The 16376-nt window shown below is 45.5% G+C and overlaps 1 protein-coding gene and 1 long non-coding RNA gene across 3 annotated transcripts in view; one reads left to right on the top strand and one right to left on the bottom strand.

The window, feature by feature from the left end:
- LOC112948722 overlaps positions 1-16376 on the bottom strand; it is a 50030-nt gene that overhangs the window by 2850 nt on the left and 30804 nt on the right. For both annotated transcript variants that reach the window (XR_003249689.1, XR_003249690.1), the window contains exons 2-3: positions 15284-15513; positions 14921-15077 (exon numbers count right to left, since the gene is read on the bottom strand). This is a non-coding gene — a long non-coding RNA (uncharacterized LOC112948722). The remainder of the gene's footprint in view (positions 1-14920; positions 15078-15283; positions 15514-16376) is intronic.
- DRD2 (dopamine receptor D2) overlaps positions 4879-16376 on the top strand; it is a 32275-nt gene continuing 20777 nt past the window's right edge. Inside the window, exon 1 of the mRNA XM_026041001.1 lies at positions 4879-4925. The gene's annotated coding sequence lies outside the window, so the exon portion shown is untranslated. The remainder of the gene's footprint in view (positions 4926-16376) is intronic.

Here is a 16376-nt window from a genome sequence, read left to right as displayed (position 1 = left end):
TCCCTCAACTTTTCCCTCCAAAGTGCCCTCCATTTTGCCTCTGACGTCCCTCAATTTTTCCCTCTGAAGTTCCCTTCATTTTGCTTCTGAGGTCCCTCAACTTTTCCCTCCGAAGTGCCCGCCATTTTACCTCTGAGGTCCCTTAACTTTTCCCTCTAAAGTGTCCACCATTTTGCCTCTGACGAGGCCCCCAACCTCTCCCTCCAAAGTTGCCGCCATTTTCCGCGGTCCCTCAGATTTTCCTTCTAAAGTGCCCTCCATTTTGCCTCTGAGTTTCCTCAACTTTTCCCTCCAAAGTGCCCGCCATTTTACCTCTGAGGTTCCACAACTTTTCCCTCTAAAGTGCCCGCCCTTTTTGCCTCTGAGATCACTCAAACTCTCGCTCCGAAGTTCTCTCCATTTTACCTCTGAGGTCCCTCAGCTTTTCCTTCTGAAGTTCCCTCCACTTTTCCCTCCCAAGTGCCCTCCATTTTACCTCTGACCTCCCTCCACTTTTCCCTTCTAAAGCGTCCACCATTTTGCCTCTGAGGTCCTTCAAATTTTCCTTCTAAATTGTCCTCCATTTTGCTTCTGAGGTCCCTCAACTTCTCCCACCAAAACTTATGTCTCGTCACAGCTACTTCACTCTTTCCATGTCAAAATGCTCACCAAGTCCCGTCTCAGTTTCATCTCTACATTCCCACCAAAAAGCCCTGTCTCCCCTCTGTTATCTCAATTCCCCTCTACAAAATTATTTGTCATGTTCCCTCAATTTTACCTCTATTTGTCCCTCACATTTTATGAGTCTCTTCTCTCTAAAGATACCTCCAGTGTCTTCCCAGCAAAATTCTCACCCTCTTTCCTTCTAGTTACCTCAGAATTTACCTCAAAAATGCTTGCCCTCTCCCTTCTCAGCTACCCTAGATCTTCCCTACAAAATCTTCACCATGACATCGCAATGTTACCTCTGCTTTCCTGTCAAAAAAATCCTCATGCTGTTTTCTCTACATTACCTCAGTGTTACCACCCAAAATACTAATTACCCAATTTTATCTCTGCTTTCCCCTCAAATATACTGGTTCTATCCCTTCTCCTCTCACCCCAAAACACTCCTCCTGTCCCCTTTCATATCTTTTTCTGCCAAAAACCTCATCCACTCTCTTCCAAATTTAGCTCATATTTCCCATCAAAAATCTTTCCCCTCTCTCCTATGAGCTACCCCAGCTTTTCCCTACAAAATCCTCAACTCCCCATCTCAGTGTGCTCAGCTTTACTTTCAAAGTGCTCATCCCACCCTCTCTGCATCATTTCACTCATCCCTACAAAATCTTTATCATCTTCCCTTGATGCTACCTCAACTTTTCCCTCAGAAATTCTGGCTCTTCCCCTTTTTAGGTACCTCAGCCTTTCTCTCCTGTTCACTCTGACAATGCCTTTGAACTACTGTCCACAATGCCTGCCCTTTCCCCTCTAAAGGTACTCCCACTTTTGCCCATCTAAGTTGCCTTTATTATCGCCGATAATAAAAAATAAATATCGACTTTTTTTTTTTTTTGTCCATTTTTCCCACCTAAATTGTCACTGCTTTTCCCAATTTAAGTGGTCTCCATTTTCCCCTCACGCCGCCCCCACTAAGATGTCACGGCTTTATTGTTCGCCCCTCCCTAGAGGTCTCCCCAGCGTCCCCTCGCCACCCCACAACGCCCCTCCACTCCCCAACCCTCACTTCAGCCCGCGCCGCCTTGCGCTGCGCGGCGCCTCCCGCCGCCGCCCCGCCCGGGCTGCAACTGCGCTTCCGACGGCGCGAGCCCGCCTTAAATACGCGCCGCGCGCGCGCTGCCTCAGGCGAGAGGGCGGCGGTTGCTGCGCGGCACGTGACGCGTTTGGGCGGGAAGAGCCTCGCGCTGCCTGAGGCGAGAGGGCGGCGGCTGCAGCGCGGCGCGCGACGCGGTTTGGGCGGGAAGAGCCTCGCGCTCGCACCGCTGAGGCGGGGCACCCCCAGCGCCTCAGGGTGCTGCTTCATCCCTTGGGTCCTCTCAGGAGGTGCCAGCCACAAGCAGTCTCGGAGGTGTTTTGTTCTCCGAGGTGTTTTAGTTCAAAGCAAGTTACGCTTCATCCAAGTGTTTTGGGGGTTCACTTTTTTTTTCCTGCTAGATATTGTTTGGAACAAAAACTTTTAAATTTAACGAGTGTGCTGAAGAAAAAGAGATTTTGCTTGTGGACAAAACTCTTTAAAAAAGATTATTATTGCCTAACATTTCGTAGTGATGAAGTTTTGTTTTATCTTGACTTATTTTTTCTTTTTCTTTCCTGCTCAGGATTTTATTTATTTATTTATTTTTCCTCCCAAACGATTCACCAGCTCTAGCGTATTTATCGAAATTCTTGATACAATATTCAAGGGAAATTAATCTCCCCTTATGCTTCATAAGAACAACTACATAGTCCAAACAAAGTGATTTGCAGGCTTCATAAGCTGAGGATGTGATTCTTCACATTGCAGAGCAAGCCTGTGTAGTACCACAGGCAAAAGAATGGGATGTGTATCACAGTTTTCGAACAGACTGCTCCTTGCTTTAAGCCATTGCTTTCCATCAGGCAGTCATTTTCTTTAACATGGCTGAAAAAAATATGGTGACAGCACCACACAAATAACTATTACAAGTGGCTAAATGCATGGTCACTGCATTATTAAAGCCTGTAAATGTAAACTTATACAGTTGATTTATATGCACAATCTCAGCAGAGAAAGTAAGTCCATACATTCACTGAGCTCCCCAAAAGGAGTCTAGGAAAGGACAGGGATCTTCACGGCCTTAAACAAAGCATAAATAGCCCAAAGAAGAGCTGTCCGCCCACTAAAGATAGATTAATTTAAAAAGGAATAAAATGCCATACCTATATGTTAAAACTGTCCCAGTCTGCTCTCAGGGAAAAATCAGAGTATGTTAGATATACCAAAATAATAACATATGATGCTTCCTATGATGGCACTACATAACGGTTTAACATTTCAGAGGAAAACATCCAGGTTACTGCAGTATTACAGCAGTCCCTGTAGCCTTTTGTGCATTTTGGGCTAAGGTAATGGCTCTTGTATTTGTTTGGCTAGCCTGACGTTGTATGCAAGACACAGAGTGGAACATTACTTGGAGAAGAAAGAAAATAATTCAGTAATATTTAGGAAGTTCAAGAGAATTCAGGCTGACTTTCACACTAAGAATCACTCAGACAAGCGTCTGTGCATTTTGCAGCAGTTCCTATTTGCAGTATCCTAGAGGGGTCAGTAGCTCAACTGCAAAAGGTGTAGGGTGCCACAATGAAAAAAGACTGAAGTACTCTTCTAGATGCACTCCTTGGTAGAAAAGTCTTACAAAAACTCAAACCTATTTTAAATCTAACCAAAGAAACAGAATTCATTCATTTTTCCTTCTGTTAATATGAAAAACACATTCCAAAAAGTATATCAAGCTATTTCTTCAAAGAGAAAAGCTTTCTTAGGAAACACCCTGATAATTTAAGGGCTCCTTCTGTGTTAAAAGCCAGGTAGTATTGAAGATATTAAAGTATACGGTTTTAAAATATTGCATTTATGGCTTGCTGCCAGGAAATGGTGTCTCTTGCAATATAAATTCCTAAGAGATCTATTTGCCACCGGATGGAGGAAGGCAGGCAGCTTTTGAGGCCCTGGCTCTGTGTGGTGGCGGTGCTGCTGGGTCGGGGTCCCCGCCAGCCCGGAGCTGCTCCCCGCGGCCGCTCTGGCATGGAGGCTCCTCTGGCTGGAGGCTGCACGCTCCAGCTGCCCTCCGAGGGCCCTGCTCCTCTCCCTTTCCTGCTCTCTTTGCTGAGTGCCCCCGGGCTGCCGGGTCGCGCAGAGACGCCCAGGGCTAATCCGCAGCACGGAGGGCCAGCCGCTCCGCGTGCGCCCTGCGCTGCCGCCCCTACGAGGGCTGTGCGCAGGCAGGGCAGCCAGCAGCTTGGCAGCCCGAGGGCTGCCCGGCATCTCCGGCGGCGGGGCAGCCGGGGCGGCGCAGCCAGGCGGGGAACGGCCCCCTTGCACCGCGGGCTGCTCCGCGCGGACCGGCAGCCTCGGGCGCCGCGCTCCGCCCCGCCGCCGCCGCCGTCCGGCTCGCGGTGCTGGTGCTGAAGCCGCCGCCGCCGCCGCTGTCCGGCTCGCGGTGCTGAAGCCGCCGCCGCCGCCGCTGTCCGGCTCGCGGTGCTGAAGCGGCCGCCGCCGCCGCCGCCGCCGTCCGGCTCGCGGTGCTGAAGCCGCCGCCGCCGCCGCTGTCCGGCTCGCGGTGCTGAAGCGGCCGCCGCCGCCTCGCGCGGCCCGGGAGCGATCCGCCTCCTTCGCGGAGGGAGTCGCCGGGATTCAGGGGAGGCAACTTCGCCCCCCGCAGGCGAGGCAGAGCTCGGAGGGAAAGGAGGCGCCGCGGACTCGCACCCCCCAGCCGGCCCCGGGAGCCGGAGTGGGAACAGGTTGCTGGATCTCGTGGAAGGAGAAGGAGGAGGAGGAAGGGGCAGCTGCGGCTCGCGGCGAGCCAGAGCTGGGCTCCGGGAAATGGAGACGGAACCGCCGCTTTCCCACCCGGCAATGCACTGAGAGAGATGGACAGGCAACCGCCGCAGGAAAGCTTTGCTCCCAAGCCGCCTCTTCCCAGGAAGCTAACGCACGCCCCGCGCTCCTGAGCTCCTCGCAGCCGCTAGCTCAGCTTGAGGGCACCCACAGTAAGTTTCCCCTGCGCGAGTCCCAGGGTCAGTCAGGTGATTTGTTTCTTATTCCTCTCGGTGTGTGTGGTGAGAAAAAGTGCCACTGAATACCAAAAAAAGTCTGCTCGAAAGCTTGGGAGAGCTTGAGAAAAGCTGCGGTGGAGAGTTGTGGGGTTTTGGATATATTGGACACAAAGTACTGCCACCTCTGCTCAAGAGAGTCATATGGCTTGAAGGTAAGAGATAAGTGTTGTTGCTTTTCTTCCAGAGATACAAATGGTGTGAACACTCCAGTGAGTGAAAAGGGGGAATAGCAGCCGTTGTAACCACCACCGGCTAGCAGTGTAAATAAGCAGAGTAAAAGAAGAAGGTATTTGCCGTTATACCAGCTGATCTGCCTAGGCTTGCCTCCTTTGCAATAGATTAGGTGAAAACCAGTTTCAAAATTTAAAAATGATCTGGATTGTTTCTCCTTGCAGTTGTTAACTGCAAGCCAGTAAACATTTTAATTACATTTACATGCTAAAGATGCAGCTAGAGATGCTAAGAAACTAGGATTCTTTTTAGAAGTTTGATGCTTAACACCCCTCTCACTGCACATAATGAAAATGAAGTGACAGGCAAAACTGTAGGAGGTGTGTGTGTAGTCAGAATATTATGTCGGTACATTCCAGTTCTCAAGGGAATGAAACTGTTCAATCAAAATTTGAGGAAAAACACTTTTCTTTCCCCTCCATCTCTCTCTCTCTCCCCTTTCAACACTGATTTTTCTACAGATGATGAAACTTATATCCCTTATTATTTACTTCTCAACACTGGTCTTAACACTGAACAGTAAAGGACGTGAGACCAGTTTCCCTCACTCTTTATTTGAAAAGGCCTCGGATGGCGATCTCTCAGGGATTCTCCTCTGGACGCTGCAAGCAGCTTTTATGCAAGGTTTCAAGTAATAGCTGCAGCATGGAGGAAGTCGGAATTGGTCCTGTTTCTGTCTTCATACATCATTCAGTTTTAAGTTTTGTCCAGATTTTTTGAAACTAATGCGTAAAAGATTTAGGACAGTGGTTGGGAAGGCAGGGTTGTATTGGGTCCAGTGCCGGAGCATTTTTGTTTGAAGTTGTTGACCATAGAGCCAGTCCTCACAAGGAAGCTGCCAAATCTCTCTCAGCCAGACTATTGTACCTGTGAAGTTATGGACCATAGTGCTAACAGCATGCGCAGCATGAGTCACTGCTCTTTAACCATACTTTCAAGTGAGAAAGGAGAGTAACTTTTTTGTTTTATAGATAACCAGCCACCAAATTATACCAGTTAAAGAGATTATATTTTATGGAGTTCCCGGCAAAGTAACATGGGTTATATTTCTAACAAATTCACTGTTTCATTTAATTGCTCTTCTTCAATCACACAGTTGTCTGAAGAATACCTGATCTTGTGTTTATATCTTTTATTCCCTTAAAAGTAAACATCCGTGGATTGTCCATTGTAATCTAGAAACAAAAGTAGATCTCTTGATGCTATTGCTAGGTTGATCAAACAAGAAAGTTTTGTAAACAATTTGAAATCAGGAGGAATAACACTGAGTCAACAGAATTTCCTGGATGTGCATGTGGACAGTGTTTCTCTCTCTCTCTCTCTCTCTCTCTCTTCCCTTCTTTCCTTCTTTCTTTTTCTACGGATAGCTAGAAAGCCATCATTATCTGACTTTCAGCCTTCAGAGAGAGGGATATGAACATCCCCCCACCTCAAAAGCCAGGTGGTGCTGGGATAGTAGTTTTATTGTAGTAAACATGGATCATACCTGAAAGCAAAAAGCTTTCTTTTACCTTTGCGTTACCCTTTGGCGTCAGTTTTACACTGCACGTGAAGGGCCAGGTCATAATTTAAATCAGATAAGTGGTCACGTGGCATTCATCATGCCCAGGATCCTGAAACTGCTCTGATTCACAACACAATCCAAAAGCTGCAGGAAGCCAGATGAAGTGAGTGGCTTGCATCCATGCAAAGATCTGCCAAGCGAAGGTGATCGTCTACAGACGCACACTCCTCGCAGAAGGCAATCACAGCTTGACATCCTCTCACTCCACGTACACTGCATGCACGCGAGGCAGCAAGCACAAGATTGCACTCTAATCCTTCCCAGCTTGGCTGGAGTGTAAAACGCTCCGCTAACATTTCCTTTAATAGGACTTCAGTGCTGCTTCAGTGTATTATTTCTCATAGTCCCTCTGGCCAACAGACTCAAGCTATTAGCACCATTAGCAGAGGTTCAAAGTAGTGGACAATTGATAATTCGAGCCAAATGTGCTGCTAAATACAACTCAGACCAGATCTGAGATCGGAAGAGCAGTGTTTCAGCACTACGTTGACCTGCCTTAGTGATGGTGTAGAGCAGCAAGACAGGCCTCTTTTACAGAGGAGAAATCCCTAGTACCTGAAGTACTATCCCCCATGGGAGTTCCTTTTGAAATTCCTCTCTTGTATTAAAGCAGCAAATGGCCAGCCTTCTCATTCTGTGTATTTCACCTTCAAAATTCAAATTGGCTTTTAAAGAGCTTATAAAGCTTAGGATTTGAGGCATCGCAGGATGGCGCAGCGAATTCCTCTCTATCTCTGGAGCACAACTTACTCTCAGAAAGCATAATTATCTCGGATTCCTCTGTATTTATCCTTGGATAGCACTTTGCCCCCTTCCCGATGAAGGACCGCCATATTCTAACCCCCTAAATGGGTCATTTCAGTGTTACTGGGCACTTGAGAGTCCTTCTATGCTAGCTAAGAGCCTTATTGCCCAATAGCTGTAAAAACCTTGAGGACAAAACACAGCTCAATTTACCATTAGCTGTCTCATTCCCGCCCAATGGTATCCAATGTGTTATATTCAATTATCTTTTGAAGATACAGCTGAAACTGGAGGGAGAATTTAGACGGGAGGGAGAAGGAGGAATCCAGTTCCTCCGAAAGAAAGAGAGCAGAATTTCATAACACTGCTCAGAACCCACCTTTGGATATTGCTGCTTTCGCTGTGTGAAAGAAGCCATGGAGGGAGGTTCTGTGCCCTGCCCTCTACTTCGCAAAGCATTTGCTTGCTGATCTCACACCCTTGTGCTAAACTTGACGTTTTTCTCATCTATCAATTAAACTGTTACCTACTGATGTTATATTAGAACAAAGAGATTTGTAAAATACTTGCCTTCAAACGCACGATTATTTGCGGATCCTTTGGATTTAAATGAGATTGATTGGGCTCGTGAATCTCATAATAATTTTATAATAACTCTTTTTCAATGTCATCCTCTGCGCACAATTTTCTTCTGGACAGTTATGAAATCTGGAAACGAGCATTTCCTTTCTCACTTTGTACATAGCTGATATTTCAGTGCCAGGAGATACAGGATGGGGAGTGTGTTCACATAACATATGTAATTTGGCACATAGAGCCAGGTAATCTGGCTACAGAGTCTTTTTCTATTGGAAGTCTGGATGCTAACTGTTCCTAAGTCTCTGACCAGAGCTTTTGGATACTGCCAGGGAAAAGACACTTGGGGGGGGGCGGGGGGGAGTTTTCCTTCTGACCTCTCATTTATTTCTGGCCTCTAAAGCTTTCTGACTGCTTTTATAGATATACTGGGGGGGATACAGTACTACTAAGTGGGCACTAGTTTTAAAAATACATCAGGCCTTGAAATATGGGGAGGAAGGGTTTGGAAAGATTTCTTCGGACTTCACCACTAACTGTATTTTAGAAGGAAAAAGTTCTAGTAACTGTAGATGCTCTGGCTAATTCTTCAGGAGCAACCAAATGAAACTGGTTAATTTGTGCTGCTTCTCCCAGGTTTTGCTAACTAGATTATGTGAGGAAGGGGGAGGCAATTGTTTAAGCACTGTCAAATGCATCATTCCTTGTGCTGTTACAAAACCAACCTATATTCAATCTAAAAGTGTTGCTGAAAAGTATTAACTCCTCTACCAATTGTTCCGCCTCAGTCAAGTTTTCTCTTGCTGTCCCTCACATGGATATTTTTAGCAGTATATTCTTTATTTTATTTTCTTTTATTTTTAAAGATGTGACTACGTGTTCAACTGCTTCTTTGCTGTACATGCCTCCCAATTATCTCAGTGGGTATTTTTCTCTCAGCCCCCTAGAACGGGTTTATTTCTGGTTTACTCTTTCCCATTAGTTTCCATGTAGTTATGTGGGAGGCTGCACGTTCTTTATCAAAGCAGAGAGCCATGATTAGTCCATTCAGAAAATGTAAATGCAGCCTTATGTGTTATGTAGCACTGGAGAAAAAGAGATAGACTGTAAGGAACAGTAAGAGCAGTCAATAATAGAACACGGTGTTCAGCCCTGCAGATAGGTCCAGATGAGCAGAACGATAGCCACATTTTCAGTTCCTAAAAGAGCTAAATAAACACACTGGACCTGTGTGCCACTGCCTGGGGAAGCCTAAAGAGAGCGTGACCCAGTCCTGTTGAAGCAAGTGAAATGCACTGTGCTTGGGCAGCCTTTACTCTTCCTTTTGAGGTGTATCTCCTTTTTGACAGGTTTCCCATCGTTTATCCCAAATTTCAGAGTTTGCAACCTCAGCTTCTTCCATCTGAGATGTTCCAAGTGCTGAAAAGAGCCTTATTAGTTGATAAACGCATGTGTTTAATTTTACGGGATGTTGCAGGTTGCCAGCTGCTAACATCGTGGACAGATCAGCAGAAGCAGCACTGTCGAGAATGTGTAGTGCAATTCTGTGTTTTTGAAATATGTTTTCCTGAATGCTAGAAGTGAGAAACGGTATCACAAAAATCCATTTACCACTTAATATAGCACACCTTGCAAATTACTTGTCCAAACTGCTTTTTTTTTTATTCCCCTCTCAAACACTATTTAAACATCTCATGCAATCTTGTATTTAGCAAATTAAGAATCTGTCTGTTATAGGCATTCATCTGACCTCCCACTCTCTCTTTATTTGTATATTTCACCGTCTTTTACATATTTATACCAGAGGCTAAAAAAAAAACCCACAACAGTCTCTATCCTTTTTTTAATCTCTTTTCTCTGATTATCGCTTCAAGCAAGAACACCTTTGAGCTACAGCCTTATCTATATAGCTATAAAGCTATATGCTCGGGAATCTAGTACTCACCAAAAGCAGAGAGAACAGAGTGTCTTCAGGCAGCCCACTTTCGCTTAGGCATCTTCACACAGATTTAGGAACCTAATTTCAGTCACCCACGCTTGCAAATCCACAATTAGGAAGATCTTATTAATTTTAAAAGCATTAAAGTTGAAATAAAAGCCTTAATATGCAGTAGTAAACAGCAAGAATTACTGAGGACATGAATCACTTGGAGACCTGTTAAGAAAATGTCTGTGGTCACACAGAAATACTTCAGCTCGCTGTGAGTCTGTGTGGAAGGACTAGACTTCGTAAGCTCTTTATCTGCATTTTCTTAAGGGCAAACTGACAATACCAATGAGAGGTTTTTAGCAATCTTACTAATTAGAGAATCAAAATCTCAACTTCAAAATCCCCCTGCTAATGAAGACTATGACATGCGATTGTTAGGGGCTTATTTTTGTTCCTTGAGCATTCAGTGAGTGGGGATTCTAGACCTCCTTAATATAAATAAGTAACAGGAGCTCAGCAGTTTTGTCTTTCTACTTTAGAGAAACAAATAGTGTAACAAATAGGGCTAGCTGAAAACTCCATGACCAGCAGGATTGCCACTGCAAGTCAATTCTAACCAGAAACTAACTGCTTTTCTCACGTTATTCCTCCTTTCTTTTCCGTTAAAATAAAGAAAAAAACAAATGCAGTAGTATTTCTGTACTAACACTTTTCACTAAACATAAAGCATTCTCTGTTTGAAACTTGTGATGGAAGTCAATACACCCAGAAGACAGGTCGTTTCTGCCATTTTGCCATACTCTGATGCTACCACCAGAAAAGCCAAGGGTGTCTTCCAGAATACAGGCATATAAAGATATTTCCTTTAAAATATGCCTCAGGAATAGGAAAGTAATCCATACAATGATGATTGTCGCTTATTCGTTAGGTGGGAGAATATTTGTCTAAATATGATATCTATTTCTTTGCATTTCCCTTTCTCGTCCTTTCCACTTGATATTTTTATTTTTCTGTAGATTTTTTTCGCCTTAGTGTCAAATAAAAATCAATTAGCAGTTACAACAATAACAGAAAAAGATCAAAGAGGCATAACAACAGTATGAAGGTCTGTAGGGACTTCAATTTTCTATTTGGTTATATCAGTGAATTTCTTCACTGGAAAAGCCTTAAAAATCACACCCACAGAACCCTAGCACAAGACAAGTTGCTTGTACAAATGATAAACATACCTTAGAAAAGGGGGAAAAGATCAAGGAGAAGAAATATTAAAGTAAAAGCAATTACTAGATCTGTCCAAGAAACGGTCCAATATGTTGGAACATACCTGCCCGCATTCAGATATTATTCTGAAGACACTTTTCATGTGCCAGGGGCAACAACCTCTTGACCTTGAAGAATGTGTCTGTGACAGGTTAAATGGAAACCTGTCAAGTCACGGACAGCGTCAGCAACCAGGATTATACAGCAAATCACTGCCCTCACAGACGGTAAAAAAAATAATGTGTTCACCCCATTATGATTCCGCCCTCCCCAGCAAGAGCACTATAGACTCAAGTAAAATGCAGGCTACAGCGCTGAACGTGCTGCCGCTGACAAAGGCCTAGCACTGCCAAAGTGCCACTCTCTGTTTGTCATCTTTGCTGAATGTAAGAGGTGCAACTCTATTAGTTTATGAAATTTCCATCCTTGCTCTAGACGTGACTTTGGGCAGAAGCACCATGTTTCAGCAAAAACAATTTTATCCAAGAAGATCCCGAGGCCAAAACAGATGTAGAATATGTGGAGAAGTATAACGGAAGAGCTTGCATGAATCATCCCGGAGCCTTCGAGATAAAGGAAATGAAGGTTCATCAGTGACGGCTGCTGCAAAGGGCGCGTGGAAAACCTCCGTGGCTGCTGGGCCAGAGAGGGAGAGCCGGGGTTCCCCCCAGCCCCACCCTGGGTCTGTGTGCCGAGCAAAACGGCGCGAGGTAGCGCCTGCGCTTTGCCCCCTTCTCGGGAAACTCAGAGGGGCTGCAGATGCGGCAGAGGCCAGCCGACCGACACCGGCCGGCGCCGCCTCATCGCCGCTTTCCTGAGCCAGCCGTGTTCCTCGTCTGGCTTACGCTATCTTCATTGCTCTAATCACTTCTTTTAGGAACATAAATCGTTTTAATCACTTCTTCTAGGAAGAGGAAAGCCTGCTGGAGGCTTCTCTTGCTCTTCTCTTGAAAACAAGGTGCTAAACATACTTGTTGAGATCACGCACATTTTGCCTTTTGGCTTTTTTTGCAGCCCTTATGTATACTGCTGATGAATAAAACAGCCACTGAAGAGAGCAGCAGGTTTAGCCCTGCCTTAGCTTCTGCAATAAGTTGTACCCAAAGCGCCCTAATTAAAAACATTAGTGCTCCTGTGTAACCTTTCCTCCAAAAGAGTAGCTGCCCCGCCCTGCTAAATAGGGCAGAAATTCATGAATACACTGGGCTCTGTTAATGAATTTCTGGAGTCAATGAATATGGAAATAATACAGGATTCATAACTAGGGCTTGCCCAGGCTACTGGGGCTACAAACTGCTTTTCTTTATGGATGTTATCCTTGCAAAGACTGTGCTCGGAGACCTCAGCTAAAATGAAGTCTTCACTGTGTCAGATGACAGAGGTGCACCCCGCAGGAACCATTTCCTGCCAGTCACCACTAGCACTTCTTTACAGCCTTCACGATTTCAGGCTTTTTTTTTTTTCCTTCCCCGAATACACCTCCCCGGTGACCCCAGATAAACTCAGCTTGCGCAGATGTCAGCACAAAACAGAACTCTGACCGCTCATCACTTTCCACTCGTAACCTCGGCCCGTAACTCTGGAGGGTTACTGGGCTGCGGGGCACGGGCCGCGGTTCTGCGCTGCGGGGCTGGCGGCTTTTGTGAGCCGGCCACACTGCTGCCGGTAGAGCGCAGCTGGAGCCGCTCCCGGGGCCAAGGTGCTACTGCTGCCGAAACTGCAACCACGCTCCTTTTCCTCTGCAGCGGCATTAAGGGGGATTTAGACGAGAAATTTAGATTACTGCTGTATTTGGTATACAAATGTGCACAGCAGGTCGCCACTTACCAGCAGTGTAAACACCACTCGCTCCATGTTACTCCTGTAGCTGCAGAGTGTGCAGAGACACCTCAGGGCTGAGAGTGCCAGCAAAGCACGGGTTGTCAGCTGGCCACAGCAAAGTGGGTCCCTCTCACTGAAAAGCATGAAAGATGAGCACAGGGCTTGCCTCGTTCCATGTTTGGAGGGCCTCCGAGAGCCCTTTCTGGGCGGAAATGTTTGCAGAGCAACATCCCTCCTTGCTCCTGTTCTGTAGCAAAGGCCATCATCCAACCTGTGCTGTCTTTTAGTCCAAATTAATCTGCTAGTCTGTGCTGGCCTCCCTAAAAAGTAAAGTTGTTCCTACTGCAGTTTATTGCCCCTCTTGGTATGCTAAGAGGTGCTGCGACCCACCTGTCACCTGCAGCAGCTCTTCTGTGCCCGAGGAAAATTTTCTGCCACTTTGAAGCTGATGCGGCTCAAATCATTCGGGATTTATCTGTGTTGCTGGCAACAAGTGATGTGCAATAAAGGGAAATTTACATGTATTGTCCATTTTTCCATCAGTTCTTTAGATTTACAGCCCTCTCTTCCTCCCTCAAAGAATCAGCCCGACACCATTAGCTGAGTAAAGGAACTGTAACAACAGGCTGGGGACCTGGGAGGCCAGTCCCTTGTCAAGCCACGACCTGTGCATATGTAGTTAGATTTTAAAACGCTAGTGAGCTTGTCTGAATTTTAATGAGGGCCTTTGGGACAAGTTCGGTTTCGTGTCCTCTGAGTAGCGAAGTGAAGTGCCGTCAAGGCAATCTTCTGCTATTTCCTACACCAGAACCTTATACCGTCTTAGCAGAGAAGGAAGCAGAAAAGTTATGCATTCGCCCGGGAAACAAGTTGTACCACAAATGAAGGAAGCAACAACATCTGCTTTCCTGTGGGTTGTTTCACGGATCTCAGGTCCCATGCAGTTTCTCCGAGATCTAGGAAGAGGTGTACTGGGATGCCTCTCTTTCCCACCCACTACCACATTTAACAAAACTTGGAGGAATGCAACATTCCGCGTAAGACCACTGTGCTCTTACCAGTCCTGTTTGACGCTTGCCAAGCAGTTCAAAAGACAGACAGAGGAAAATATACCCAGAGATGCATACAAACAACAACCTCCATTTGCCTCCTCCTCCTCCTCCTCCTCCTCCCCAATATAACCAGACAAGCATCTTTCTCTAGGAAATCAAGGCAAAAACATTGATGTCACATAGCTGGCAAAGGGCTCACAAAAGTAATGAAGAGTAAGAACAGGATGGCCTGTAAGTTCTTGAAGGGCTTCAACAAGTGAGAGGAAGTAAGAATGAGCACTCGGTTTCCTTAGGTATATCCGAAACTCCTTTCCTTAAACACGGAGAGGATGAAGGCTTAGTTTTTATTTCCCCCGCCCCGCACCGGCCTTAATGAGAGGCTAGTCAGGGCACAGCCGTGGAGCGCAGCGAGGGACGCTAGACTGCTACCGTCCTGGCAGGAGCACAAGGGAGCACTTGGCTCCCGTCATCTGGCGGGGGGATTCAACAGCGAGTCAGGCAGGGGTGGCATCGTGTAGGGTTATCCGATAGCATACGACAAGCCTTGTCACATTGCATCTTTCACGAGCTCAGCCAAAAGGCTGGGAGCATAAAAGCTGCCCGCCTCCTTTCTAGTCTGCTCCCCTGCTGCACATTCAGAGGGAAGGAGCTGCCCCAAGGTGCCCCGGGGAGCAGAGGGGTGTGATCGGAGGCTCGTTGCGTCAGCATTTGCTGCGTGCCAATTTCATTGCCCAGCCCCCGAAACACGAACGACACAAGAAATCGGAGTTTCCTCTCGCGTGCTTCCTGTCAGGGGTGGCAAAAGCAAGCTGCTAGCTCTCTGCGAGTTCACTCTCTATAAAACATATGCTCTGTTCTTTTAATCTGTGCCCTGCTATTTTCAGGTCAGTTTTATGTTCAATACTGCCTGTGTGCACGTGTCTCCCACACGTCTCCTAGATATCCTAATGCACATGCTATTTTGGTTACCTGAGTTAAGAGCAAAATCCACTTCAAATAACGCAAGACTTCTATTGGAAAGGTAATGATCCCCACAGGTCCTTCCCGGTACTGTTGTTGTGATAACAGATGCTGATTTACAGTAGCTCATTATCAAGACCAATTCTTCTATGGCTGAATGACCACCCTGGGAAGAGATGCAATAAAATAGGTCCACGACTAGATATATGTCCTTGCAGCTTGCTCGAAAAGATGGCAAGGGTGGGTTTTGGAACTCAGGATTAAAGAGGAAAGGTGGAGCTGATTTGCAGCAGGAATTAAATGATTCAAGATCATTAGGATTTGAGAAGCGCTGGCTGATCTGCCTGGGGGGAACATGCAGAACCTCCTTACCTCCCTTCTGCTGGCTCTCGCCAGTATTCATGCTCGTTCACCACGAGGGACAGAGCAGTAATTCATCTCATGTTTCTTGAAGTTTCGAATGCGGAGAAGTGGCACTCAAAGCAAGAGGCAGTCACATGAATGGTGTGTTGATTGACACCTCTACATCAAACCTTCTACAAGGAATCTATTAAAAGGGTCTTCATGGAAAATATTAGTCACGTCTGGTTCAGGGCAAATGCCTGCATTTGAGAAAAGAAAAAAAAAGGCATAAGAAAAAAAAAGGCAAAAAAGGCAAGGCAAGACAAAGCTAGAAGAGCTCCTCTTTCCTCCGGAATTGGCTTTTTGGCAAGCATTTTTGCAAACAAGCTTACTGATAGGAGCGACTATGAAAAGAGCAGATGTTAAATGAATATTAGATGACAAAAGTGTAAGGCAAATATTTGATTTCCTCAATCTGACTTATTATTGTTTACTTTTAATAAAGTATGACCGAAAGCCTTAGAACTGAAATATCATTGTGCAAGGTGCTGCACAGAGAGCCTGCTGAAGGGAAACATTTTTTGTTCAGCTGGGGAACAAACGCAATCTCTTTCTGCAGTGAAACTAAGTCACACTGTTCAAATGCCACACTTAAAATGAGCAAAAAGAGAAAAAAAAATAGAAAAAGGAGGAGGGGAAAGTCTTTCAAATCCTTAATCTTGTTCCACAGTTTAAACAGTTCTCAAAAGTATATATTTTGTTCAGATTTCAACCCTCTCTAGGGATATCTATTTGGGGATAGGGGAGATTCAAATTTCTCAGTTTCTCAAAATAATATTATCTCTACTGCTGATTAAGGATTATTTACAGACATTGCTGCATGACCTCAAACACATAATACATTCCAGAAGATGACAGATCACTAGTCTCACGAGGCCTGGATTTTTTGGATTAGTCAATGGTTCAGATTTACTCACAGGGATTTAGCATGAAGATACATATAAGCAAATTAAGGGGACGAAAAAAGAAAAGAAAGAAAGAAAGAAAGAAAGAAAGAAAGAAAGAAAGAAAGAAAGAAAGAAAGAAAGAAAGAAAGAAAGAAAGAAAGAAAGAAAGAAAGAAA

The sequence above is a fragment of the Nothoprocta perdicaria genome, unplaced genomic scaffold (assembly GCF_003342845.1).
Source record: "Nothoprocta perdicaria isolate Ctin4 unplaced genomic scaffold, notPer1 scaffold_275, whole genome shotgun sequence".
Taxonomy (NCBI): domain Eukaryota; kingdom Metazoa; phylum Chordata; class Aves; order Tinamiformes; family Tinamidae; genus Nothoprocta; species Nothoprocta perdicaria.
Note: the sequence above shows the minus strand (reverse complement) of the source record. Positions and strands in the feature narration are given on the sequence as shown.